The sequence below is a fragment of the Danio rerio genome, chromosome 4, assembly GCF_049306965.1.
Source record: "Danio rerio strain Tuebingen ecotype United States chromosome 4, GRCz12tu, whole genome shotgun sequence".
In the NCBI taxonomy this organism is placed as follows: domain Eukaryota; kingdom Metazoa; phylum Chordata; class Actinopteri; order Cypriniformes; family Danionidae; genus Danio; species Danio rerio.
In genome coordinates this window covers 17,333,008-17,360,534 of record NC_133179.1, presented here as the reverse complement: position 1 = coordinate 17,360,534, position 27,527 = coordinate 17,333,008, and the positions used below count along the sequence as shown (strand labels likewise).

The 27,527-nt window shown below is 38.7% G+C and overlaps 3 long non-coding RNA genes across 3 annotated transcripts; all 3 read right to left on the bottom strand.

Annotated features, from left to right (window-relative positions):
• Nucleotides 1–12,857: 12,857 nt before the first annotated feature.
• LOC141381612 (uncharacterized) lies at nucleotides 12,858–14,864 on the bottom strand. Its single transcript, XR_012402046.1, has 3 exons — nucleotides 14,657–14,864; nucleotides 14,249–14,370; nucleotides 12,858–13,671 (listed from the first exon to the last, which is right to left on the bottom strand). It is a non-coding gene; the product is annotated as an uncharacterized lncRNA (long non-coding RNA).
• Nucleotides 14,865–18,448: 3,584 nt separating this feature from the next.
• LOC141381614 (uncharacterized) lies at nucleotides 18,449–20,472 on the bottom strand. The gene is made up of 3 exons (XR_012402049.1): nucleotides 20,265–20,472; nucleotides 19,878–19,974; nucleotides 18,449–19,207 (listed from the first exon to the last, which is right to left on the bottom strand). It is a non-coding gene; the product is annotated as an uncharacterized lncRNA (long non-coding RNA).
• Nucleotides 20,473–24,258: 3,786 nt separating this feature from the next.
• On the bottom strand, nucleotides 24,259–26,278 carry LOC110439359 (uncharacterized). The gene is made up of 3 exons (XR_011011508.2): nucleotides 26,070–26,278; nucleotides 25,687–25,783; nucleotides 24,259–25,016 (listed from the first exon to the last, which is right to left on the bottom strand). It is a non-coding gene; the product is annotated as an uncharacterized lncRNA (long non-coding RNA).
• Nucleotides 26,279–27,527: the final 1,249 nt, after the last annotated feature.

The following is a 27,527-nucleotide window of genomic DNA, read 5'->3' as shown; positions in this document are numbered from 1 at the left end:
AGTTTTCAGAGTCCTGAGGTCAAATCCAATGACTGCTGATTTCAATTTGAAAATCCTTTATGCAATAATTGAACACACACAATTACAAATGAAGGTCATCAAGAGCGAGGTTTGAACCCGGGTCTCCAAGATTACAGGACGGTACTTTAATAAGCTGAGCCACAGAGTCTGAGAAGAGCATAGCTGCTGTAAATTGGCTTTTATTGAGCATTTTCTAAAATACTTGTGCACAACATCATCAATAAACACAAATGCAACAAAGCACCCCATGAGACTTTTGTTTCAGTAGCTCAATTGACTAAACCTGTGTGCTTTTATCTGGGAGACCCGGGTTCGAATCCTGCTACTGATGATCTTAACAATTGAGTCGAATCCCACTTATGCCAAAATCAGTGCAAAAAGTTTTGTACTGATAAAATGCAAAGGATGTCAATGTCACCCAGTCAAAAACACATTTCAACTTAACCGGCTTAGTGGCTCAGTTGATTAATAATTTGTGTTTTAATCTTGAGGTTGTGGGTTCAAATCCTACTCATGCCAAAGTCAGTCCAAAATGTTTTTTTATTACTGATAAACTGCAAAAGAGCTCATTATCACCCTGTTAAAATCCTGTTTTAACTTGTCCGGCTTAGTGGCTCAACTGATTAAAACTCTGCGTTATATTCTTGGGGTTGTGGGTTCAAATCTCACTTATGCCATAATCAGTGCAAAATGTTTTGTATTGATAAAATGCAAAGCACATCAATGTGACACTGTCAAAAACACAGTTCAACTTGTCTGGCTTAGTGGCCTAGTTGATTTAAACTTTGTGTTTTAATCTTGAGGTTGTGGGTTCAAATCCTGCTTTTGCCAAAATCAGCGCAAAATGCTTTTTCTAATTGATAAAATGAAAAAGATCCCATTATCACTCTGTCAAAATTTTGATTTAACTTGTCAGGCTCAGTGGCTCAATTGGTTAAAACTTTGTGTTTTACCTTTGACGTTGTGGGTTCAAATCTCGTTTATGCCAAAATCAGTGCAAAATGCTTTTTTTACCGATAAATCGCAAAAAATATAATTGTCACCCTGTCAAAAACTCTTTGCACCTTGTGGGGCTCAGTGGCTCAATTGATTAAAACTTTGTGTTTTAATCTTGAGTTAGTGGGTTCGAATCCCGCTTATGCTAAAATCATTGTGAAATGCTTTTTTTTTTACTGATAAAATGCAAAAGATCTCAGTGTCACCCTGTCTAAAACATTCTCTAGCTTGTCTGGCCCAGTGGCTCAATTGATTAAGCATTTGCGTTTTAAGCTTAAGGTTGTGGGTTCAAATCCCACTTAAACCAAACGCAGTGCAAGATCTTTTTTACTGATAAACTGCAAAAGATCTGTTATTTTATCGAAAACCACTTCTGCTTTTCAGGCTCAGTGGCTCAATAGATAAGAACAATGTGTTTTAACATTGAAGTTCTGGGTTCAAACCCTGCTTAGGACACTCAGAGTTAATACTTTTCATTAGTAACAGAATAAACAACAATTCATAGTATACACAACACACAACACAAGGTGTAGTGGTTAAAAGCATTGGCTAAAGTGTCTGATGCAGTAAAAATGTGGGTTCGAATCCCAGCTCTTCTCTTTTATTTCAGAATTAGGCACGAAACACTCTTTATATTCTAGCCGGAAACCATGCCTTACCTGTCTATCTCAGTGGCTCATTGATAAAGCGTTAGACTTTTATCTTGGAGTCCTGGGTTCAAATCTCACTATTGCTTATTGTTGTGGATAGATCAAACAAAGTGTGCCAAACACCTCCTCTCAGCGTGAAAGCCACGATGGCACTACTGGCTAAACACCGTTGGTTGCGGACAAGGTTACGGATGCAGCATGGGTTCGAAACCCACCTAAGAACATACCTGGGGCGGTAAGACGAATAAGAGGGCAAGTAACTGAGGCTCAAGAGTAAATGAGCACAATGTGAAACACGGACCAGAGTACAATGTGAAACACGGACCAGAGCACAAACATGACTTGCGCGGTAAAGCAAATGGCAGCGGATAACAAACCTGGGGCGGTAAAACAGAGATGAGTGAGGTAGGCCGGACTAAGATAAGGTGAAGGCGGGTCAGAAAGATGGCGTGGAGAAGTGAGGTGGATTGGGGAGGAGAGAGAGGTGGAAGAGGAGGAGAAAAAACTTTTTTTTTTTCAAAAAATCTTTTTTTTTTTGGAAAAAATTCCAACAGTTTGCAACACCGTGGTGATTCGAACCCCGGTCTCCTGTGATCAGTCAAGCTCTCACACCATGAGCACTGACCACTAGGCCACGAGGATCTCACACAAACAACTGTTCGTTTGTTATATTTATAGAAAACGTGAAATCACGTTATTTGAAAAAAAAAAAAGAAAGAAACCACATATTGGTTAAAATTTTCACTTTTAAAAGTTCTTATCTCTAATATAAGGCCGAATAAACAGAGAATAGTGAAATAAATCATATATCGCACATTATAAAGGGTCAAATCAATTCTGGGTAAGGAAAAAATGCTTAATTTAAGTTAGACTATATTTATAAACATATTTAAAAATTATAGAAACCCTATTAAAATCACCCCAAAACATTACTTTACAAAACAAAATATAATGCAACAATAAGACAGACAGGATAAATGCTAGAACTGATCACTCAGTGGATGCTTCTGCTTCTGTTTATGGTCCACAGCCATTTTATTATTTATATTTTCATTTATTAAATGAAATTGAGGGTAAAACAACATTTTCACTATTTATCTGACAGTAAACAATGTAGGACTTTAATAGTCATTAGCTGCTAGTTTCACTATTTAAATGTGCAAGGATTGCAAAGTTGGTGTGTATGTAAAAACAATTTTACCTCAATCAGGTGACAAGGTGTCTAATATCACAAAGCTCATAAAGGTGTCATAAAGAAGCAGAAGCATCAGAGATTCAGACATCTTTTAACTCAGAAAATAAGCTTATTCAATGTCTACACCACACTAAAACACCAGCAGAGAAAAACACAACTGCTTATTGAGTGTACCTAAGCTTTAGAAGAATCACCATCCTGAATTCACATAACAAGGTTCTCATCAAGAACAACATGTAAACAAAGTACGTTTTAAACCGTCGTAAAATGCAATATAATGAGCGCTAACGAGTTTAAAAGAGAAACGGAGTAATTGTGTGAAGTTACTTACAGGTGAGTCGCGTGACATCCTTGATGCTTGACAACAGCGTGTCGTTTGTGCTGCTGAGCTGAAATACATGTTGTTGAGTGACAGTCTGTAACTGAGCTGTCATCTGCAGTAACTGTAATTTAATGGCCTTAAAGCATAAATAATCAGTCGTGTCGAGGCGGCTGTCATCAGTGTCATGTTGTTGATGAGGCTCTAAAGGTGTCACAGTCACGCTGAACGTCAAAGCCGCAGACGCCGCCTAGTGGAGCGGAAGTGAATCAGTGTCAGTAGTTTTAATGCATGAAAACAAACTAGAAGTGTGTCGTTGGAGACGGGATGCGTTTTAAGTTGTATATATTATAAATTACGTCTGTGATCTTCCTTAAATTGTCTCAAACAGCAGATAAGAATTTAACCTAACGGATGATCAGCTTCTCAACAGAAGGGGTAAGAGAAAAATAATGAAATGTCCAATGTGTTGAACTGCAGTAGGCATATAGCACATGGCCGAAATGTAAACACAAACAGTAGAAGAGACAAGAGGTCTTGCAGTACTATTTTACTATTTGTTTGTGCTTCAAATATAACATTTTTGAGTTATGTTTATTATTTAAGTTCAGAATCAATAATTTATTTCATGTTCTGATATTTGCACACTTGTAAAGTCTATTTTTAAACAACTCATTTTCCAGCTCCTCCTTGTGGACATGAAGCATATCTTACAGAACTGAACCACACACAGGGAAAATGACTCTTACTGACTAACGTAGATTGCATGGAGAAATGCTGCATTACTGATTATTTTTCTGTTTGCAGCATGATTCTCACATTTTTTAACATTAAACAATTTTTTTTGCTGACTTATTGCAAAAGTTGATTGAGCACTTTTACCAGCAGGGCATTAGGTTGTCTAAATGTTGCATTCCTTTATTATTTCTCAGTTTCCATCAAGTTCATCCATCAGTGCCGCAAGTTTCTCTTAAGAAGAAGAGTTTAAATTAATAAAAGTTTTGTTATAAACATTTGTTAAAAAATTGTCAGCTGTTGCTTATAATTGTATAAGTGTTTTTTTATCATTTTAAGTTAGATGACTAATTGCAAAAGTGAATATTTGAGCACTTTTAACAGCATACAGCAGCAGAAAGGCAGTGAGTTGTCTAAATGTTGCAGTGTTCATGGTAATCAAGTGTGCATCTCTGTTCATTATGCAGATACTAATATTTTATTTCTGCTTACAAGCAGATTTCTGCAATATTTTAAACAGTTCAAAGCTTTGTTAAGACTGGTAAATTTTTATTTTAATGGCATTTAAAATAAAAATCCTCAAATTTTTCCATGTACTTTCAGAAAAGATCTCAGTCCACACTATGCGAGTGAAATGGAGTCCAGCTTGAAATGCAAGTGGTTGCTCTTGCTCTGATTATACTGCCTCTTGTGCATGCAGCTTCAGTAAAACAGCAGAATTTAATGTTAATTAGTTACACAACTTGAATGCTTATTTCAGATGCTAATCGACAGTAAGAATTTTGCCGGATTAACATTCAGTTAAACCATTTTAAAACTTGCCCAATTTAAGTGGTTTTAAAGTTAATATGATTTTCAATTACTGTTTTTAAAAAGGTTGATCCATTGGATAAAAAAAACATGCCAACTGCACATTTCAGTCAAGATGCACATAGAAAACATTGTCACTAACACATAGTAGGCACATTAATGGGTAGGCTGTAATTTTCTGTTTATGTATTATGGACAGTTTTCAAAAATCAGCAATCAAAGGACATTCCCAATGCCAATGAAAGAATGTGCCGATACTATTATTGCATTTTTTAAAAATTCTATAATTACTTTTTTTTTTTTTACTTTAAATTTAATTTCTTTATTTAATATTTTCCCTTAACATACAATTATGGGCTTCTAATTTTTTGACTGTTACTGCAAGTTATTTTGTTCCTCGATATTTCGCTTCAGAGCTGACTAATCGACTGTATATACACAAATATAATATTGTAAGCCATCCTAAAAAATATCAATTGAAAAGAGAGGATTGTGAGGGTGTGCTCATATTAACTGTTTCTGTGCTGTTTTGGTTCAGAAAATCTTTTTCAGAATTGATCAAATGTGATGTGATTTTAAATTAAATCACAATTACTGATGAACACAATCTGACTAAACTAACATTTCACACTCACAATATGCCATGGGTATTATTGCACAGGTTGAAGACATGAACTTCTGTCCTGAAATTCTCCTTTGTCTTAATGCACCTCTAAATTCCTGTGGTAAAACTGATAAATACTTGTAGATGAACTCAATGGCAAGCTCACAGTGTTAACATGCATAAAAAAACAAGTCATCAGTCTGTCTGGTGTATATGCTGTATATTCTGATAAGTATATGTTGTTTGCACGTATTGATGCATAATTCTAATGTAGATCTCCTCTGTCAGCTCATTTAGACTGTTGTCATGTTCCCCTATTGCTGAACTCACTGTCAGACCTTCAGAGAAACATGTGAATCAGTTGTTGTGACTGTAGTTTTACTGTATCTAATAATCTAGGCCTGATGTTTGTCATTTGCTTTTCATGAAAACCATCAAATATAAAACGATATTCACTGCTTAATGTCTGTCTTTGCTCTGCAGACTAAAGGATGTGTGTGGAGCATCACACACATCCAGCAGAGGCATGTGGACAGACATCGACTATGATGATGCTCATCTGCTGAAGGACAGGTCAGACTTCTTCTCACTGGGTCTTTTTCACAGATGCGGTACAGTGACTGTTGTGTATTGATACTCCTGCTGTAATGCAGCTAGGCGTCAACTTTCACTACTCCATTGATAAGTTTACCAGCATTTACAGCACATTCTCAGACATTTTCCGTCTTGTGGACCTTGCAAGTCTATAGATTTGTGCATAGTTTCTTTTGCATTAAGGGAGCCTAATCACGCTCCATAAACTCCTGGCCAAACAGTGTTTATTTCTTTATTACCTGTGTATGTTCTCTAGAGCAGGGGTCTTAAACTGCCGGCCCGCAGGCCATTTACGCCCCGCCCTCCTTCTCCCTCCGGCCCGCAACTGACATCAAAAAAATAACAAGATTCGGCTCACCAAAACATATATTTTTGAACCACTATCATTGTTGTGCAGTTTCATCTAGCCACTTGTGGTTTTGACCCACCTCCTAGTCGGCATTTACAGCACTGCATTCGGATTCGTTTTACTTATGGTCGAGAGTAACACACGTGTTTTATTCCTGGGGCTGATTTAAACGTTAAGATATATGTCTGTAAGTGCTCTAGTTTTACTAACGCTTTATTTTTGCAAATATTCAAGGGTCGTTTGATTATTATCAGTTTGATACCACTTGTATTTTGTTGTACAAACATTTCTTCATGGCTTACACTTTATGCTGGTGGTGTAACACATGATCATTGGGCTAATATTCGATTCAAATGGTCTCGTTTAATAGATTTTCCTCATTTGCTTATTAGGGTTTGCATAAAAGCTATGTACATTAGTAAAATTGTACTGCTGGTTGAATTGAACGTGTTAATATAAACGTGAATATGTACATACTTTTCCCGTTATAGTTTTACAAAAAAAGAAAGATATTAAGAAAGAACAGTTGCCAGTAAAGTCACTTATGTTACCCAAACTGCCTTCTGCTGTTCTTACGCTATTGCACAATACAATTGGTTGGGTCAGAATAATAATTATCATTTTGCCTATTATTTGTAGTAATTAGTAGTATTTGTAGTATTTAATAGCAATTTAAACTACCCCTTCAATAAGTACAACAAGAAACAAAAAGCTAGTTTTGACTGCATAGTCTCTGTGTAAGAATGACTAACACAGAGTGTAATGACTAGTGTTAATGTGTGTTAACACTCGGCCATACACACAACCACAGGTGTATTTTAGCAGCTGATTTGCGACACGATAAACGTGCTGATTTGCATTATCACTGGTGACAAGTAATGCTTGAAATATAAAGGTTGTGTCTTGTTTTAAGATGCATCAATTACATTCGGTTTCCACTTTTTTCTTGCACTTAAATGTTAAAACGGCCTTCATATGAATGGTCAGTCATTGAAATGGCCCCCCACCACTTTGAGTTTGAGACCCCTGCTGTAGAGTGTAGATTTGCAAACACTTCTCGGATTGATCTTTATTTTAATTTCACAACAAACTGATCCAGCAGGAAACTGCTGAATCAACAGAAACTGTTTATTTTCAGTAATCTACTATTACTTTGCAATACTTGTGTAGCTTGCCTTGTGGTTATGTTACCTGTGTGTTTGGTTTATGCCGTTTGCAGCATGCTTGTGGATGTTATATGGTGGTAGAATGAGCATCTGCTTCACGCTGAAGTGGAGAGTTTGTAAAAACAGCAACAAGATGATTACGCAGTGAATGACATTACAATATTAAGTATCAGCATTCAGTATGGCATGCTACCTCCTTTGACTACTCCTATTTCTTGTAAACTACTCTTGACCCTACTAAGTATAGAAATAATAATTAAGGCACCATGTTACTTTATGGATTGTTACTTATCTTTGAGATTAAATATGTCATTTTTGTGAAAGAACTAATAACCTTTCTTGAGTTTTGTGTGTGAAAACATTGCATGAAGGTCCACTGAGGTAAAAGTTTTCAAGAAGGTTGTGAAACTGCTTTACTCCAGAAGTATTGATGCACAACAATCCCTGTACCGGATGTGCTGAAAATGGCCTCTTGTGTTCTTTAACATGTCAGTTACCATCGTTTCTTTTTTTGAGGGAAGCAAATGTTTTCAGCACTTTTTTGTTTGCTTTTTTCCAGGCAAAAGCAAAACTGCTGGACACAGTTCTAGAGCTCAGATTGGATGCTACAACCCCAAACGCCTTCTCACTCACTGTTCAACTGTTGTGTTCCCTGTATTTATACAAAAAACTGCTGAAGTTCCAGGCCCAAAATGCTGAGTTTGGTCTTGAGTTGCTCAGAGCCAGACAAAACCTCATCTTCATCTACGCAGCGGAGCCACCATCCACGGCTTTCATGTTGAGTGCTGCTGTTGGAGACACTTTTTAATGTAATTTGTGTTTATACAGCGCATTTGTCATGTATGGCCATACACCCAAAGCGCTTTACAGTCATGAGGGGGGTCTCTCCACACCACCACCAGTGTGCAGCATCCACTTGGATGATGCGACGGCAGCCAGAGGACAACGGCGCCAGTGCGCTCACCTCACACCAGCTATAAGGGGGGTGGAGAGACAGTGATAGAGCCAATTCGGTGGATGGGGATGATTGGGAGGCCATGATGGGTAAGCGCCAATGGAGGGAATTTGGCCAGGACACTTTGATGGATGTAAAGCAGCTTAAGGGTTTAACATAAGCAATAAAGGGATTTGAACTCAGTACTCAATGAGTATCATGATTAATGATATTATAGTTTATTATTATTATTATATGTTAGTTTTTTTTATTTTAACAATAATATTTGATTAGTTTTAAGATTAGTAGTAATATTTGTTAGTTTCATATATAGATTAGCAGTTGTTTTGTTTTAGTTTTACAGAGTTAACAGAACATGTCCACTGTCAACCAGAGCATAGTTTAGTGACACAAAAGGTTTAGTTTATATATTTAGTGTATATATATATATATATATATATATATATATATATATATATATATATATATATATATATATATATATAAACATGAGGAATTCTGACAAACCTCTGTAGTGGCTATTTTCTGTAAAGAGGCTTTCTCTGTGGTAGAGAAGACAAAGTCTTACCCAAATTGCCAGTCATACAGCAATGCAGGTTTCTGCAGAGTGTGAGACACTGAAACAGAGTGTGTTCTCTTTTTATCCAGTTTGTAATGCACTCAAGGCCATCAGTAACATACAGGATGAATCACAGTTACATCAGCGCTCAAACTTTATTTTTGACCATCTATATTTCAGTCTTACCTCCCACCCGAACATATAGCTTGTCAAATCACCATGTACATATCCAGATTTATCTGATGATAAACATGTTAAACTGGTCACACTTGGTATAACTTAAACAGTACATTCATGGAAGAATAAAAAAACAGACATTTATAAAGTATATTAATGAGTATATAAAATGACGGTAAGATGCATAAAATAAATTTTCCACCACTATTTTTTATATAAAAGACACATTTATATGTTTATATGCAGCTTAACATGCCTAGTTTATATTTTATTTGGCAAATGAAGAAAATACAGAGCAGATGTTTGTTTTTTGTAAATCAACATGTGCTTGAAATGTGCATCCCTGACGTTGTCCAACAGCTGCAGGTGGGTTTTTCTGTCATAGAATGAGTGTTTATTAAATCTGAAAATAATCATTTATGTTTGCTAATTCTCTTGTTTCAGCTAGCTTTACTGTCTCTTGTTAATTTGTTTTAATTTTATTTTATTGTGAATTTTTATTATGATTTTATTGACCAATTGTTTTAGTTTCCTATAATAAAAGTGTTTAAAGTTTAATAAATAGGTTTAAAGTTGCTGTTTTTTTTTTTTTTTTTTAATGATATTGTTAACAGTTAACAGCACTTGTTTTAATAAATGGTATGAAATACTCTTTATTGCTTTTCTTCTCTCAGCACAGTAGTTCAGAAACACAATCTAAAGCAGATGTCACTGAAATTAATCCCCATTAAAACACTTGCTCAATGAGCTCTGGGGTTGAAGACTGGAGACTCAGTGGCTCAGCTAATAAAGTGTGGTGTGTAAGTCAAGAAGACGTAAGTTCAAATCTCATTATTGCTTGTGTTGAAACCATGAGCTGCAGTAAATTCATTAAAGTGTCTGAAACAGTTAGTGTGTAAACAGCAGTGGCTCCACTGACTAAAACACACCTTAACTGAACTAAGATTGCAATGAAGTCACAGGTTCGAGCCCAGCAGTGTGACTTTAGTGGTTGTATTGTTTATTCACAAGGCACATGACAGGTGAAGAGTCAAATATAACTTCTTTCAGATGTTCAGGAGCAAGATCTGTGGTATAGAGGTAGATACACTGCTATGTTGGATTGGAGGTCACTTGTTCAAATCCAGCCAGATTGATGTGTTGGTACTATTGTTATAGCATTTACTCAGATAGGGGCAGTCTATCTCATAAGACAGAGCTGATAATCTCAAAAGCTCAACTTTAGAGGATGAGTATGCAGATAATAGTGTAAAATTATGTTTTCAGTAACTGACCAAAGTGAAACTACGTTTTTTGGAAGCGGAAGTGCAGTTCTTCATCCGCTCCACTAGGCGGCGCGAGCGGCTTCACGTCCTGTCTGACTCACAGCTTCAGGTGTTTGTTTGACAACAAGGAGCGCGTGATGACAGACACCAAAACAAAACACGCGCAGTTTGATTTAAATACAAATTTACAGATGACAGCTTAGCGACAGACTCTTAATGTGTTTAAACAGCACATATTCCAGCTCAACAGCAAATTAAAGCAGCGGAATCTGCGATAAAGTGCAGGAATGGAGTGAAGAGACTCACCTGTAAGTGTCATTTCTCTTTAAGTCATTGTTTTGCTTGTACAATCACTGACATGAGCTGTGGAACAGTCTTTACATTTAATTTTTTTAAAGTCATTGATATGTAGTTTAAATGGTGTCATTATAACAGGACTCGTCTGTCAGGTCATATGTTGTGATGGATCAAATGTGTTGAACACTGACAATCAAAGCTGATTTTGATGCTGTCTTTAATGTAAATGTTTTAAAAAGTGCCATCAGGCAAAAACGCATGCATGATGCTTGTCTCAGCCTCCTTGAAATATCTGATTGTTTACATGTTTCTTGCTAATGTCATGGTAAGACTGTTTATAGTTTTTTAAAATGAGTATAAATAAGATATTTCTAGAGTAAAGAGGCATAAATCTGGACTTATGCTTGTAAAAAAAGTCAATTAAAGTGCTTTTGTAGAGCTGCAGTTTTTAATACTGTACCTGTCAACTAGACAATATCTATATATCTGTACATGTGATCTTCTGTTTATGAGCTGTTATGTTGATGATGAAGTGATGAACTCTGGTGTTTTAGATGTGTTTTCTGCTGTTAAGTGTTCAATTGTGTGTTTCCTCTCCAGAATGAAGGTTGTGTTTGGACTGTTCAGCCAACAGAATCAGAGCTCTGGGACATTTGACAGCCATGGACTGTAAGGATGGACGTCTGCTGCTGGACAGGTGAGACCCGCACCTTGTGTTTGAGGTTTGGTGTGTCGGTTACCATCATTTTCTTTCTGGAGGGTCGTCCCTCTGGAAAGGAAATGATGGTAACCGAAACGGGAGGAGAAGGGACGAGGGTCCAGATTTTTATACAGCTAAATTTATTTTGTGGTAAAAAGCAGCATAACCCCTGCTGTACATGGCCCCGTAGGTCAGAGTGGGACCCGACCCATCCCACCCCTTCTTTCACACCACATTCACACATATCGCAGTGATCTGGCTGGGATTGAACCAGCGACCTCTTAACCCACAAGGCATTGCTCTACCACTGAGCCACAGATCACATAAAGAAAGATGTGCTGGAACTCATATTTGACTAATATTTCACTGCCTGATGTGCAATAAAGGAGCAGAGCTGGGCTTTGAACCCAAGTCTTTACAACAGTCTTCAGCATGGAGAACATGTGTTCAGCCAGTAGCACCACTGTGGCTTTCACTCTTGGTTGAGGAGTTTAGCAAAGTTTGTCAGATATAATGCCACTTATTTCATCAATGCAATAACGAGATTTGAACCCAGGACTTCTTAATGGTAACACAAAGCTGTAACCACTGAGCCACAGATCTCTTGTAGGAACACATGCTGGAATTTATATTTCACTCTGATTTTATATTATTCTGTTAAAACATCAAAAAGCTGAAGCAGGATTTGAACTCACAACTCCAGCATCAGAGAACATGTGTTTAACCACTTGCACCACTGTGACTTCCATGTGAGAGCCGGTGTTTGTTTGAATTAGACTGTCAGCATAGCTTGACGCTTGTTAGTTGAAGGTCCTTCATTAACAGCCCCAGGTGTTTTGAATAAGGTTGGAGGTGAACTGGAGAGTGGATCTTCAGGATCAGGATTTTTCCTTTTAGTGCTTAATTTTTCGTGTATTAATGCAGATCCACATATTGTCCACAAGACGGAGCTCAAACACTGATTTGTTCTCATGCATCAACGCATTTAATGGCAGCTTCATTTAAAACAGAGATGAAAGTCATCAGATCAGTGTTTCAGCTCCATCTTGTGGCCAATATGTGGATCTGCATTCATACACGAAATCTGAATTAAATCGAGCCTTTTTTTCTCTCAAGCAGTTGTCTGATCCTGATCCTGTAGATCCACTCTCCAGTTCACCTCCAACCTGATTCAAAACACCTGAGGCTGATAATGAAGGACCTTCAGCTAACAAGAAGCTTCAAGCTTATTAGTTGTGCATCTGACATCTTAAGGTCATCTCAAAATTACTCGGACAGCAGAAATAACTTTGTTACACATACTTACACAGATAATAGACTGAAATGATTAGATTATCAGGAGCTGAATAAAAAAGTGTGTGAAAATCTCCTGCCCTTATTACAGGCTCTGTGTCTCAGTGGATATTCAGCTGCACTCTCTGTGCTCAAGTCTGGAAATTAAACCTTACTTTTAAATATGACTCATGGGTTTAAATGTCACTTTTAAATGTGAAGATAGATGTCCTAAAATGTAACAAAGTCTCCAAAACACCAGCATTTAGCACGAAAGTCACAGTGGTGCATCTGGTTAGACGTGTTCACTGTTGTGGGTTCAAATCCCTCTTTAAATGATGCTAAATATGTTATTAGATCTGACAACAAGTCAAACACATGTGCTTTCAGTGTTGTAGGCACAGTGGTGCATGTGGTTATAGACATGGTTTCAGGGTGATGGAGTTAGAGATTCAAATCCTGTTTCAGCCTCTTTTAACAGGATTGTTGTAAAATCAGAGTGAAATATAAGTTCCACCATAAACACAGCCCACATATTTGTGGCTCAGTGGTTAAAGTGCTGCATTAATATTAAGAAGTCCTGTGTTCAAGTCTCAAATATATTAAATGAACAGCATTTCATCAGACAAACTTTGCTAAACTCCTCAAACATCTGTGAAAGCCACAGTGGTGCTCCTGTCAGAACACATGTTCTCCATGGTATAGGCTGTAGTAGAGACTTGGATTCAAAGCCCAGCTCTGCTCATTTATTGCACACCCGGAAGTAAAATAATAGTTAAATATAAATTCAAGCATGTCATCCTTCGTGAGATCTGTGGCTCAGTGGTAGAGCAATGCCTCATGGGTTAAGAGGTTGCTGGTATAATCCCAACCAGATTGCTGTGATATGTGTGAATCTTCTCTTGATGATTGAATCAAGGGTCCAAATCCTCCTTCTGCCTGTTTTAACAGAATGATTGTAAAAGCAGAGTGAAATATAATTCCCAGCATGTGTACAGACAACAGATCTGTGGCTCAGTGGTTAGAGAGTTGTGTTGCAAGTAAGAAGTCCTGGGTTCAAATATCATTATTGCACACATGAAATAAACGCCATTATATCTGACAAACTTTGCTTAACTCCTCAACCAAGAGTGAAAGCCACAGTGGCGCTACTGGCTGAACACATGTTCTCCATGCTGAAGACTATCATAAAGACTTGGGTTCAAAGCCCAGCTCTGCTCCTTTATTGCACATCAGGCAGTGAAATATTAGTCAAATATGAGTTCCAGCACATCTTTATTTATGTGATCTGTGGCTCAGTGGTAGAGCAATGCCTCATGGGTGAAGAGGTCGCTGGTTCAATCCCAGCCAGACCACTGCGATATGTGTGAATGTGGTGTGAAAGAAGGGGTGGGATGGGTCGGGTCCCACCCTGACCTACGGGGCCATGTACAGCAGGGGTTATGCTGCTTTTTACCACAAAATAAATTTAGCTGTATAAAATTCTGGACCCCCGTCCCTTCTCCTCCCGTTTCGGTTACCATCATTTCCTTTCCAGAGGGACGACCCTCCAGAAAGAAAATGATGGTAACCGACACACCAAACCTCAAACACAAGGTGCGGGTCTCACCTGTCAAGCAGCAGACGTCCATCCTTACAGTCCATGGCTGTCAACTGTCCCAGAGCTCTGATTCTGTTGGCTGAACAGTCCAAACACAACCTTCATTCTGGAGAGGAAACACACAAATGAACATTTAACAGCAGAAAACACATCTAAAACACCAGAATTCATCACTTCATCATCAACATAACAGCTTATAAACAGAAGATCACATGTACAGATATACAGATATTGTCTAGTTGACAGGTACAGTATTAAACACTGCAGCTGTTCAAAACCAAATCAGTTCACCTTTTTAACAAGCATTTAACAAGCAAGTTAACAAGCTGTTCCACAGCTCATGTCAGTCACTTTACAAGCAAAGCAATGACTTAAAGAGAAATGACACTTACAGGTGAGTCTCTTCACTCCATTCCTGCACTTTATCGCAGATTCCGCTGCTTTAATTTACTGTTGAGCTGGAATATGTGCTGTTTAAACACATTAAGAGTCTGTCGCTAAGCTGTCATTTGTAAATTGTGTATTTAAATCAAACTGCACGCGTTTTGTTTAGGTGTCTGTCATGACGCGCTCCTTGTTGTCAAACAAACACCTGAAGCTGTGAGTCAGACTGGACGCGAAGCCGCTCGCGCCGCCTAGTGGAGCGGGTGAAGAACTGCACTTTCGCTTCAGTGAACTCGATCAGGCTAAACTGGGGCTTGATTTTCGTAAATTTGCAAACTAATCTATGATTTATTTAGGATCTGAAGAAGCTGATGTGGTAAGGTAGTGGTATAACAAAAGCCTCAAGTGTAAACACTGAAAACAGGACAAAAGATTTCCAGAGGCTCGTTTAGTCTGTGTCTCTGTGCAGCTTTATTTCTAACAGATGCATGAGAGCAGATCAGTGCTTCAGCTCCATCTTGTGGACAATAAGAGGACCTGCATTAATACATGAAAAGTGAATTAAATCAAGACTTTTCTTTTCTCGAGCGCTTGTCTAATCCTGATCCTGAAGATCCACTTCAGTATTTCACCTCCAGCCTGATCAATAACACCTGATGCTGTTAATTAAAGTCTTTCAGATCACAAGAAGCTTCAAGGCGAATGAGACTCTTGTTTTTATTTCAAATAACTTGAATAAATGAATGTTTACGAATGATGTTTGTGTTATCAGTTTAATGAATTATTATTTCTGCATGTGACACTTTAAAGCAATCCAAAAATGAGTCTTGAACAGTTGAAACACTTTAGTTTTATTAAAGAGTAAAGACTGGAGACTCAGTGGCTCAGCATTAAAGTGTGGTGTGTTAGTCAAGAAGACGTGAGTTCAAATCTCATTATTGCTTGTGTTGAAACCATGAGCTGCAGTAAATTCATCAAAGTGTCTGAAACAGTGTACAGTTAATGTGTAAACAGCAGTGGCTCCACTGACTAAAACACACCTAAACTGAACTAAGATTGCAATGAAGTCACAGGTTCGAGCCCAGCAGTGTGACTTAAGTGGTTGTATTGTTTATTCACAAGCACGTGACAGGTGAAGACTCAAATATAACTTCCTTCAGATGTTCAGGAGCAAGATCTGTGGTATAGAGGTAGAAGCACTGCTGTGTTGGATTGGAATTTGCTGTGTTGGTACTATTGTTATAGCATTTACTCATTTGGGACTCTTGCTCACAAGAGAGAGCTGATAATCTCAAAAGCTCAACTTTAGAGGATGAGTATGCAGATAATAAAGTGTAAAATCATATGTTTTCAGCAACTGACCAAAGTGAAACTACGTTTTTAGAAGCGGAAGTGCAGTTCTTCACCCGCTCCACGAGGCGGCGCGAGCGGCTTCGCGTCCAGTCTGACTAACAGCTTCAGGTGTTTGTTTGACAACAAGGAGCGCGTGATGACAGACACCAAAACAAAACGCGTGCAGTTTGATTTAAATACACAATTTACAGATGACAGCTCAGCGACAGACTCTTAATGTGTTTAAACAGCACATATTCCAGCTCAACAGCAAATTAAAGCAGCGGAATCTGCGATAAAGTGCAGGAATGGAGTGAAGAGACTCACCTGTAAGTGTCATTTCTCTTTAAGTCATTGTTTTGCTTGTACAATCACTGACATGAGCTGTGGAACAGTCTTTACATTTTATTTTTTTTTAAATCATTGATATGTAGTTTAAATGGTGTCATTATAACAGGACTCGTCTGTCAGTTCATATGTTGTGATGGATCAAATGTGTTGAACACTGACAATCAAAGCTGATTTTGATGCTGTCTTTAATGTAAATGTTTTAAAAAGTGCCATCAGGCAAAAACGCATGCATGATGCTTGTCTCAGCCTTCTTGAAATATCTGATTGTTTACATGTTTCTTGCTAATGTCATGGTAAGACTGTTTATAGTTTTTTTAAATGAGTATAAATAAGATATTTCTAGAGTAAAGAGGCATAAATCTGGACTTATGCTTGTTAAAAAAGTCAATTAAAGAGCTTTTGTTGAGCTGCAGTGTTTAATACTGTACCTGTCAACTAGACAATATCTATATTTATATGTGATCTTCTGTTTATGAGCTGTTACGTTGATGATGAAGTGATGAATTCTGGTGTTTTAGATGTGTTTTCTGCTGTTAAGTGTTCATTTGTGTGTTTCCTCTCCAGAATGAAGGTTGTGTTTGGACTGTTCAGCCTACAGAATCAGAGCTCTGGGACATTTGACAGCCATGGACTGTAAGGATGGACGTCTGCTGCTGGACAGGTGAGACCCGCACCTTGTGTTTGAGGTTTGGTGTGTCGGTTACCATCATTTTCTTTCTGGAGGGTCGTCCCTCTGGAAAGGAAATGATGGTAACCGAAACGGGGGGAGAAGGGACGAGGGTCCAGATTTTTATACAGCTAAATTTATTTTGTGGTAAAAAGCAGCATAACCCCTGCTGTACATGGCCCCGTAGGTCAGGGTGGGACCCGACCCATCCCACCCCTTCTTTCACACCACATTCACACATATCGCAGTGATCTGGCTGGGATTGAACCAGCGACCTCTTAACCCATGAGGCATTGCTCTACCACTGAGCCACAGATCACATAAAGAAAGATGTGCTGGAACTCATATTTGACTAATATTTCACTGCTTGGTGTGCAACAAAGGAGCAGAGCTGGGCTTTGAACCCAAGTCTTTATGATAGTCTTCAGCATGGAGAACATGTGTTCAGCCAGTAGCACCACTGTGACTTTCACTCTTGGTTGAGGAGTTTAGCAAAGTTTGTCAGATATAATGCCACTTATTTCATCAATGCAATAACGAGATTTGAACCCAGGACTTCTTAATGGTAACGCAAAGCTCTAACCACTGAGCCACAGATCTCTTGTAGGAACACATGCTGGAATTTATATTTCACTCTGATTTTATATTATTCTGTTAAAACATCAAAAAGCTGAAGCAGGATTTGAACTCACAACTCCAGCATCAGAGAACATGTGTTTAACCACTTGCACCACTGTGACTTCCATATGAGAGCCGGTGTTTGTTTGAATTAGACTGTGTCAGCATAGCTTGACGCTTGTTAGTTGAAGGTCCTTCATTAACAGCCCCAGGTGTTTTGAATAAGGTTGGAGGTGAACTGGAGAGTGGATCTTCAGGATCAGGATTTTTCCTTTTAGTGCTTAATTTTTCGTGTATTAATGCAGATCCACATATTGTCCACAAGACGGAGCTGAAACACTGATTTGTTCTCATGCATCAACGCATTTAATGGCAGCTTCATTTAAAACAGAGATGAAAGTCATCAGATCAGTGTTTCAGCTCCATCTTGTGGACAATATGTGGATCTGCATTAATACACGAAATCTGAATTAAATCGAGCCTTTTTTTCTCTCAAGCAGTTGTCTGATCCTGATCCTGTAGATCCACTCTCCAGTTCACCTCCAACCTGATTCAAAACACCTGAGGCTGATAATGAAGGACCTTCAGCTAACAAGAAGCTTCAAGCTTATTAGTTGTGCATCTGACATCTTAAGGTCATCTCAAAATTACTCGGACAGCAGAAATAACTTTGTCACACATACTTACACAGATAATAGACTGAAAGATTAGAATATCAGGAGCTGAATAAAAAAGTGTGTGAAAATCTCCTGCCCTTATTACAGGCTCTGTGTCTCAGTGGATAATCAGCTGCACTCTCTGTGCTCAAGTCTGGAAATTAAACCTTACTTTTAAATATGACTCATGGGTTTAAATGTCACTTTTAAATGTGAAGATAGATGTCCTAAAATGTAACAAAGTCTCCAAAACACCAGCATTTAGCACGAAAGTCACAATGGTACATCTGGTTAAACGTGTTCACTGTTGTGGGTTCAAATCCCTCTTTAAATGATGCTAAATATGTTATTAGATCTGACAACAAGTCAAACACATGTGCTTTCAGTGTTGTAGGCACAGTGGTGCATGTGGTTATAGGCATGGTTTTAGGGTGATGGAGTTAGAGGTTCAAATCCTGTTTCAGCCTCTTTTAACAGGATTGTTGTAAAATCAGAGTGAAATATAAGTTCCACCATAAACACATCCCACATATCTGTGGCTCAGTGGTTAGAGTGCTGCATTAATATTAAGAAGTCCTGTGTTCAAGTCTCAAATATATTAAATGAACAGCATTTCATCAGACAAACTTTGCTAAACTCCTCAAACATCTGTGAAAGCCACAGTGGTGCTACTGCCAGAACACATGTTCTCCATGGTATAGGCTGTAGTAGAGACTTGGATTCAAAGCCCAGCTCTGTTCATTTATTGCACACCCGGAAGTAAAATAATAGTCAAATATAAATTCCAGCATGTCATCCTGTGTGAGATCTGTGGCTCAGTGGTAGAGCAATGCCTCATGGTTTAAGAGGTTGCTGGTATAATCCCAACCAGATTGCTGTGATATGTGTGAATCTTCTCTTGATGATTGATTCAAGGGTCCAAATCCTCCTTCTGCCTGTTTTAACAGAATAATTGTAAAATCAGAGTGAAATATAATTCCCAGCATGTGTACAGACAACAGATCTGTGGCTCAGTGGTTAGAGAGTTGTGTTGCAAGTAAGAAGTCCTGGGTTCAAATCTCATTATTGCACACATTAAATAAACGCCATTATATCTGACAAACTTTGCTAAACTCCTCAACCTAGAGTGAAAGTCACAGTGGTGCTACTGGCTGAACACATGTTCTCCATGCTGAAGGCTGTCATAAAGACTTGGGTTCTAAGCCCAGCTCTGCTCCTTTATTGCACATCAGGCAGTGAAATATTAGTCAAATATGAGTTCCAGCACATCTTTCTTTATGTGATCTGTGGCTCAGTGGTAGAGCAATGCCTCATGGGTTTAGAGGTCGCTGGTTCAATCCCAGCCAGATCACTGTGATATGTGTGAATGTGGTGTGAAAGAAGGGGTGGGATGGGTCGGGTCCCACCCTGACCTACGGGGCCATGTACAGCAGGGGTTATGCTGCTTTTTACCACAAAATAAATTTAGCTGTATAAAATTCTGGACCCCCGTCCCTTCTCCTCCCGTTTCGGTTACCATCATTTCCTTTCCAGAGGGACGACCCCCCAGAAAGAAAATGATGGTAACCGACACACCAAACCTCAAACACAAGGTGCGGGTCTCACCTGTCCAGCAGCAGACGTCCATCCTTACAGTCCATGGCTGTCAAATGTCCCAGAGCTCTGATTCTGTAGGCTGAACAGTCCAAACACAACCTTCATTCTGGAGAGGAAACACACAAATGAACATTTAACAGCAGAAAACACATCTAAAACACCAGAGTTCATCACTTCATCATCAACGTAACAACTCATAAACAGAAGAAGATCACATGTACAGATATACAGATATTGTCTAGTTGACAGGTACAGTATTAAACACTGCAGCTGTTCAAAACCAAATCAGTTCACCTTTTTAACAAGCATTTAACAAGCAAGTTAACAAGCTGTTCCACAGCTCATGTCAGTGATTGTACAAGCAAAACAATGACTTAAAAGAGAAATGACACTTACAGGTGAGTCTCTTCACTCCATTCCTGCACTTTATCGCAGATTCCGCTGCTTTAATTTGCTGTTGAGCTGGAATATGTGCTGTTTAAACACATTAAGAGTCTGTCGCTAAGCTGTCATTTGTAAATTGTGTATTTAAATCAAACTGCACGCGTTTTGTTTTGGTGTCTGTCATCACGCGCTCCTTGTTGTCAAACAAACACCTGAAGCTGAGTCAGACAGGACGTGAAGTCGCTCGCGCCGCCTAGTGGAGCGGATGAAGAACTGCACTTTCGCTTCAGTGAACTGGATCAGGCTAAACTGGGGCTTGATTTTCGTAAATTTGCAAACTAATCTATGATTTATTTAGGATCTGAAGAAGCTGATGTGGTAAGGTAGTGGTATAACACAAGCCTCAAGTGTAAACACTGAGAACAGGACAAAAGATTTCCAGAAGCTCGTTTAGTCTGTGTCTCTGTGCAGTTTATCTGTTTCACATCTGTCTTAAGTGTTCACTTAAACTTGTTTTGTTTTGATGTCACTGTGCACATTAAAAGTAGCATTTGACTTAATTATTGTGTGCAAACGGCATGTTTGGAGATATGAATGTGTTTAAATGGAGATTGCTTTCAATTTATTTAAACTGATGATAATAATGACAAGTAAACATTAACTGGCAGCTTTATTTCTAACAGATGCATGAGAGCAGATCAGTGCTTCAGCTCCATCTTGTGGACATTAAGAGGACCTGCATTAATACATGAAAACTGAATTAAATCAAGACTTTTCTTTTCTCGAGCGCTTGTCTAATCCTGATCCTGAAGATCCACTTCAGTATTTCACCTCCAGCCTGATCAATAACACCTGATGCTGTTATTAAAGTCTTTCAGATCACAAGAAGCTTCAAGGCGAATGAGACTCTTGTTTTTATTTCAAATAACTTGAATAAATGAATGTTTACGAATGATGTTCGTGTTATCAGTTTAATGAATTATTATTTCTGCATGTGACATTTTAAATCAATCCAAAAATGAGTCTCGAACAGTTGAAACACTTTAGTTTTAATAAAGAGTAAAGACTGGAGACTCAGTGGCTCAGCATTAAAGTGTGGTGTGTTAGTCAAGAAGACGTGAGTTCAAATCTCATTATTGCTTGTGTTGAAACCATGAGCTGCAGTAAATTCATCAAAGTGTCTGAAACAGTGTGCAGTTAGTGTGTAAACAGCAGTGGCTCAACTGACTAAAACACACCTAAACTGAACTAAGATTGCAATGAAGTGAGAGGTTTGAGCACAGCAGTGTGACTTTAGTGGTTGTATTGTTTATTCACAAGGCACATGACAGGTGAAGACTCAAATATAACTTCTTTCAGATGTTCAGGATCAAGATCTGTGGTATAGAGGTAGATACACTGCTATGTTGGATTGGAATTTGCTGTGTTGGTACTATTGTTATAGTATTTACTCATATAGGGACTCTTGCTCGCAAGAGAGAGCTGATAATCTCAAAAGCTCAACTTTAGAGGATGAGTATGCAGATAATAAAGTGTAAAATTATATGTTTTCAGTAACTGAACAAAGTGAAACTACGTTTTTAGAAGCGGAAGTGCAGTTCTTCACCCGCTCCACGAGGCGGCGCGAGCGGCTTCGCGTCCAGTCTGACTCACAGCTTCAGGTGTTTGTTTGACAACAAGGAGCGCGTGATGACAGACACCAAAACAAAACACGCGCAGTTTGATTTAAATACAAAATTTACAGATGACAGCTCAGCGACAGACTCTTAATGTGTTTAAACAGCACATATTCCAGCTCAACAGCAAATTAAAGCATCGGAATCTGCGATAAAGTGCAGGAATGGAGTGAAGAGACTCACCTGTAAGTGTCATTTCTCTTTAAGTCATTGTTTTGCTTGTACAATCACTGACATGAGCTGTGGAACAGTCTTTACATTTAATTTTTTTAAGTCATTGATATGTAGTTTAAATGGTGTCATTATAACAGGACTCGTCTGTCAGTTCATATGGTGTGATGGATCAAATGTGTTGAACACTGACAATCAAAGCTGATTTTGATGCTGTCTTTAATGTAAATGTTTTAGAAAGTGCCATCGGGCAAATAAGCATGCATGATGCTTGTCTCAGCCTCCTTGAAATATCTGATTGTTTACATGTTTCTTGCTAATGTCATGGTAAGACTGTTTATAGCTTTTTTTAAATGATTATAAATAAGATATTTCTAGAGTAAAGAGGCATAAATCTGGACTTATGCTTGTTAAAAAAGTCAATTAAAGTGCTTTTGTTGAGCTGCAGTGTTTAATACTGTACCTGTCAACTAGACAATATCTATATATCTGTACATGTGATCTTCTGTTTATGAGCTGTTATGTTGATGATGAAGTGATGAATTCTGATGTTTTAGATGTGTTTTCTGCTGTTAAGTGTTCATTTGTGTGTTTCCTCTCCAGAATGAAGGTTGTGTTTGGACTGTTCAGCCTACAGAATCAGAGCTCTGGGACATTTGACAGCCATGGACTGTAAGGATGGACGTCTGCTGCAGGACAGGTGAGACCCGCACCTTGTGTTTGAGGTTTGGTGTGTCGGTTACCATCATTTTCTTTCTGGAGGGTCGTCCCTCTGGAAAGGAAATGATGGTAACCGAAATGGGGGGAGAAGGGACAGGGGTCCAGATTTTTATACAGCTAAATTTAATTTTGTGGTAAAAAGCAGCATAACCCCTGCTGTACATGGCCCCGTAGGTCAGAGTGGGACCCGACCCATCCCACCCTTTCTTTCACACCACATTCACACATATCGCAGTGATCTGACTGGGATTGAACCAGCAACCTCTTAACCCATGAGGCAGTGCTCTACCACTGAGCCACAGATCACATAAAAAAAGATGTGCTGGAGCTCATATTTGACTAATATTTCACTGCCTGATGTGCAATAAAGGAGCAGAGCTGGGCTTCGAACCCAAGTCTTTATGATAGTCTTCAGCATGGAGAACATGTGTTCAGCCAGTAGCACCACTGTGACTTTCACTCTTGGTTGAGGAGTTAAGCAAAGTTTGTCAGATATAATGCCACTTATTTCATCAATGCAATAACGAGATTTGAACCCAGGACTTCTTAATGGTAACACAAAACTCTAACCACTGAGCCACAGATCTCTTGTAGGAAAACATGCTGGAAATTATATTTCACTCTGATTTTATATTATTCTGTTAAAACATCAAAAAGCTGAAGCAGGATTTGAACTCACAACTCCAGCATCAGAGAACATGTGTTTAACCACTTGCACCACTGTGACTTCCATATGAGAGCAGGTGTTTGTTTGAATTAGACTGTGTCAGCATAGCTTGACGCTTGTTAGTTGAAGGTCCTTCATTAACAGCCCCAGGTGTTTTGAATAAGGTTGGAGGTGAACTGGAGAGTGGATCTTCAGGATCAGGATTTTTCCTTTTAGTGCTTAATTTTTCGTGTATTAATGCAGATCCACATATTGTCCACAAGACGGAGCTCAAACACTGATTTGTTCTCATGCATCAACGCATTTAATGGCAGCTTCATTTAAAACAGAGGTGAAAGTCATCAGATCAGTGTTTCAGCTCCATCTTGTGGACAATATGTGGATCTGCATTAATACACGAAATCTGAATTAAATCGAGCCTTTTTTTCTCTCAAGCAGTTGTCTGATCCTGATCCTGTAGATCCACTCTCCAGTTCACCTCCAACCTGATTCAAAACACCTGAGGCTGATAATGAAGGACCTTCAGCTAACAAGAAGCTTCAAGCTTATTAGTTGTGCATCTGACATCTTAAGGTCATCTCAAAATTACTCGGACAGCAGAAATAACTTTGTCACACATACTTACACAGATAATAGACTGAAAGATTAGAATATCAGGAGCTGAATAAAAAAAGTGTGTGAAAATCTCCTGCCCTTATTACAGGCTCTGTGTCTCAGTGGATAATCAGCTGCACTCTCTGTGCTCAAGTCTGGAAATGAAACCTTACTTTTAAATATGACCCATGGGTTTAAATGTCACTTTTAATTGTGAAGATAGATGTCCTAAAATGTAACAAAGTCTCCAAAACACCAGCATTTAGCACGAAAGTCACAGTGGTGCATCTGGTTAGACGTGTTCACTGTTGTGGGTTCAAATCCCTCTTTAAATGATGCTAAATATGTTATTAGATCTGACAACGAGTCAAACACATGTGCTTTCAGTGTTGTAGGCACAGTGGTGCATGTGGTTATAGACATGGTTTCAGGGTGATGGAGTTAGAGATTCAAATCCTGTTTCAGCCTCTTTTAACAGGATTGTTGTAAAATCAGAGTGAAATATAAGTTCCACCATAAACACAGCCCACATATTTGTGGCTCAGTGGTTAGAGTGCTGCATTAATATTAAGAAGTCCTGTGTTCAAGTCTCATATATATTAAATGAACAGCATTTCATCAGACAAACTTTGCTAAACTCCTCAAACATCTGTGAAAGCCACAGTGGTGCTCCTGTCAGAACACATGTTCTCCATGGTATAGGCTGTAGTAGAGACTTGGATTCAAAGCCCAGCTCTGCTCATTTATTGCACACCCGGAAGTAAAATAATAGTCAAATATAAATTCCAGCATGTCATCCTGTGTGAGATCTGTGGCTCAGTGGTAGAGCAATGCCTCATGGGTTAAGAGGTTGCTGGTATAATCCCAACCAGATTGCTGTGATATGTGTGAATCTTCTCTTGATGATTGAATCAAGGGTCCAAATCCTCCTTCTGCCTGTTTTAACAGAATAATTGTAAAAGCAGAGTGAAATATAATTCCCAGCATGTGCTCAGACAACAGATCTGTGGCTCAGTGGTTAGAGAGTTGTGTTGCAAGTAAGAAGTCCTGGGTTCAAATCTCACTGTTGCACAGATTAAATAAACGCCATTATATCTGACAAACTTTGCTTAACTCCTCAAACTAGAGTGAAAGTCACAGTGGCGCTACTGGCTGAACACATGTGCTCCATGCTGAAGGCTGTCATAAAGACTTGGGTTCAAAGCCCAGCTCTGCTCCTTTATTGCACATCAGGCAGTGAAATAATAGTCAAATATGAGTTCCAGCACATCTTTATTTATGTGATCTGTGGCTCAGTGGTAGAGCAATGCCTCATGGGTTAAGAGGTCGCTGGTTCAATCCCAGCCAGATCACTGCGATATGTGTGAATGTGGTGTGAAAGAAGGGGTGGGATGGGTTGGGTCCCACCCTGACCTACGGGGCCATGTACAGCAGGGGTTATGCTGCTTTTTACCACAAAATAAATTTAGCTGTATAAAAATCTGGACCCTCGTCCCTTCTCCTCCCATTTCGGTTACCATCATTTCCTTTCCTGAGGGACGACCCTCCAGAAAGAAAATGATGGTAACCGACACACCAAACCTCAAACACAAGGTGCGGGTCTCACCTGTCCAGCAGCAGACGTCCATCCTTACAGTCCATGGCTGTCAAATGTCCCAGAGCTCTGATTCTGTTGGCTGAACAGTCCAAACACAACCTTCACTCTGGAGAGGAAACACACAAATGAACACTTAACAGCAGAAAACACATCTAAAACACCAGAGTTCATCACTTCATCATCAACATAACAGCTCATAAACAGAAGATCACATGTACAGATATACAGATATTGTCTAGTTGACAGGTACAGTATTAAACACTGCAGCTGTTCAAAACCAAATCAGTTCACCTTTTTAACAAGCATTTAACAAGCAAGTTAACAAGCTGTTCCACAGCTCATGTCAGTGATTGTACAAGCAAAACAATGACTTAAAGAGAAATGACACTTACAGGTGAGTCTCTTCACTCCATTCCTGCACTTTATCGCAGATTGCGCTGCTTTAATTTGCTGTTGAGCTGGAATATGTGCTGTTTAAACACATTAAGAGTCTGTCGCTAAGCTGTCATTTGTAAATTGTTTATTTTTAATCAAACTGCACGCGTTTTGTTTTGGTGTCTGTCATCACGCGCTCCTTGTTGTCAAACAAACACCTGAAGCTGAGTCAGACAGGACGTGAAGTCGCTCGCGCCGCCTAGTGGAGCGGATGAAGAACTGCACTTTCGCTTCAGTGAACTCGATCAGGCTAAACTGGGGCTTGATTTTCGTAAATTTGCAAACTAATCTATGATTTATTTAGGATCTGAAGAAGCTGATGTGGTAAGGTAGTGGTATAACACAAGCCTCAAGTGTAAACACTGAAAACAGGACAAAAGATTTCTAGAGGCTCGTTTAGCACCTGTATATAATGTTCATAGTACATCCATCTGTAAATATCACCATAGTTTTCTATAACTGCACTTTATAACTTATTCCTGTATCCTGCACTTGCTGCTATTGCACTGCTGGTTAGACCTAAACTGCATTTCGTTGCATTTTACTTGTACATGTGGAATGACAATAAAGTTGAATCTAATCTAATCTAGTCTGTATCTCTGTGCAGTTTATCTTTTTCTCATCTGTCTTAAGTGATGTTCACTTAAACTTGTTTTGTTTTGATGTCACTGTGCACATTAAAAGTAGCATTTGACTTAATTGTTGTGTGCAAACGGCATGTTTGGAGATATAAATGTGTTTAAATGGAGATTGCTTTCAATTTATTTAAATTGATGATAATAATGACAAGTAAACATTAACTGGCAGCTTCATTTCTAACAGATGCATGAGAGCAGATCAGTGCTTCAGCTCCATCTTGTGGACAATAAGAGGACCTGCATTAATACATGAAAAGTGAATTAAATCAAGACTTTTCTTTTCTCGAGCGCTTGTCTAATCCTGATCCTGAAGATCCACTTCAGTATTTCACCTCCAGCCTGATCAATAACACCTGAAGCTGTTAATTAAAGTCGTTCAGATCACAAGAAGCTTCAAGGCGAATGAGACTCTTGTTTTTATTTCAAATAACTTGAATAAATGAATGTTTACGAATGATGTTCGTGTTATCAGTTAAATGATTTATTATTTCTGCATGTGACACTTTAAATCAATCCAAAAACGAGTCTTGAACAGTTGAAACACTTTAGTTTTAATAAATAAAATGATTGTATGAAGAGTCTGTTTCGCTGGTCACTGGCTCAGTGGATAATCAGCTACATGTTCCGTGCAGAAGCCTGGAGTTCAAATCCCTCTTTTGATTGTGATAAACAGTGGTTATTAAATGCAACAAAGTGTCCAAAATACCAGTGTAAAGTGTGAAAGTCACAGTGGTGCAAGTGGTTAAGCACATGTATTCTGATGATGGAGTTGTGGAT